The sequence below is a fragment of the Siphateles boraxobius genome, unplaced genomic scaffold (genome assembly GCF_051911475.1).
Source record: "Siphateles boraxobius isolate OS27281-9 unplaced genomic scaffold, OSU_SipBor_1 33, whole genome shotgun sequence".
Lineage (NCBI taxonomy): Eukaryota > Metazoa > Chordata > Actinopteri > Cypriniformes > Leuciscidae > Siphateles > Siphateles boraxobius.
In genome coordinates this window covers 12,682,708-12,684,351 of record NW_027508953.1, presented here as the reverse complement: position 1 = coordinate 12,684,351, position 1,644 = coordinate 12,682,708, and the positions used below count along the sequence as shown (strand labels likewise).

General features: G+C 45.0%; 1 long non-coding RNA gene across 1 annotated transcript; it reads right to left on the bottom strand.

Moving 5' to 3' along the window:
- Positions 1-351: 351 nt before the first annotated feature.
- Positions 352-1,372, bottom strand: LOC143701943 (uncharacterized). The gene is made up of 4 exons (XR_013190209.1): positions 1,029-1,372; positions 897-934; positions 714-807; positions 352-481 (listed from the first exon to the last, which is right to left on the bottom strand). It is a non-coding gene; the product is annotated as an uncharacterized LOC143701943 (long non-coding RNA).
- Positions 1,373-1,644: the final 272 nt, after the last annotated feature.

The following is a 1,644-nucleotide window of genomic DNA, read 5'->3' as shown; positions in this document are numbered from 1 at the left end:
TTGGCCTTTCACCTTGAAGACGACAACAGTAAGGACACGTCACTGGCAGAAGAGCTGTCCACTTGGGCTATTGAAAACCAGATAAAACACAATGCACTTGACAACCTTCTTAAATTGATAAAAAGGCATGGACACAGTGAATTACCCTCAACTGCCCGGACCCTTTTGCACACTCCCCGGCAACTTGACACACAGCAATCATCTGGAATGGAATACGTTTACTTTCCACTGAAACAGAAATTACAAGAAACGTTAGAAAGTTACCCACTTGATGAAGTAGTTAAACTCCCCTGTATTGATTTATCCCTGAACGTTGCAAAAGCACCAAAACACATATGTGGCCAGTCCGTTGCGCAGTCATGCTAGATCCTGTTACCATTTTCCCCACGGCTCTGACATGTGGTGCAAGTCGACCAACAGATCTTGGCTTTTTGGAAGACACAGTAAGGGACCTGGGTCATCTGATGAATGACGGGATTACCTTCATGGGAAAAAAATAAATGTCAATCTGAGGTGCTTTGTGTGTGATGCTCCAGCTCGTGCATTAGTGCAAAATATTAAACTGTATTCCGGGTACTTTGGCTGTGACCGATGTGAGCAAAAAGGTGTGTGGTTAAACAGAGTCACATACCAAGAGACTGCTGACCTCATACTCTGGACAGATGAAGCATTCAGAAACCAAACACAATTTCAGCATCACCATGGGAACACACCTGTGTCTCACCTCCCCATAGACATGGTGAGGTGCTTTCCAATTGATTACATGCACCAGGCTTGTCTCGGTGTAATGAAAAGGCTCCTGCTCATCTGGACCAGAGGAGACAGAGCTGTGAGGGTTTCGGCCAGCCAAACCAAAGAGATTAGTGATAGACTGCTGTCTCTCCGGAACTGCATACCATCTGCATTTGTGCGAAAGCCTAGGGGTCTTGAGGAGCTGGACAGATGGAAAGCAACCGAGTTTCGTCAGTTCCGTTTATACACAGGGAAGATCGTGTTAAAGGGAATACTGCCAGATGACGTGTACTTACACTTCCTTTCTTTCAGTGTGGCCATGGCAATCCTAGTATGTCCAAGTCTTGTGCAGGAACACTCCAAATATGCCAGTGAACTGCTGCAATACTTTGTGGAAAAAGGTAGGACACTCTATGGACAGGAGTTCCTCGTGTACAACACCCATACCATGCTGCACATAGCAAGTGATGCAGAAAACTTTGGTTGTCTGGAAAATTGTAGTGCCTTCATGTTTGAAAACTACCTGCAGTCACTGAAGAAGATGGTGCGTTCTGGCAGACACCCACTGATTCAGGTTTCTAAGAGACTGGAAGAGATGAGCAAACAGAAAAAAACTCCAAACAATACAAATGTACAGAAAATCTCTACAAAGGCCCGAGACTGCATACATCCTCAGTGGGGGCCAATGCTGTGAGATTCTTCAAGTGGCAGACAAGGAAGAAAGAGTGCTTTGCCGCGTGTACAGTAAACCGTACCCTCTGTTCCACAGCCCATGCACATCATTTTTGATTGGTGCCTACACGTACAACCAAAAAAAACAGCACTATTAAATGGATTCCAACATCAGAACTCACAAAACATGCAAATAAAGATGAATGCAGAAGACAGGACTGTGATTTGTCTGTCATTGCT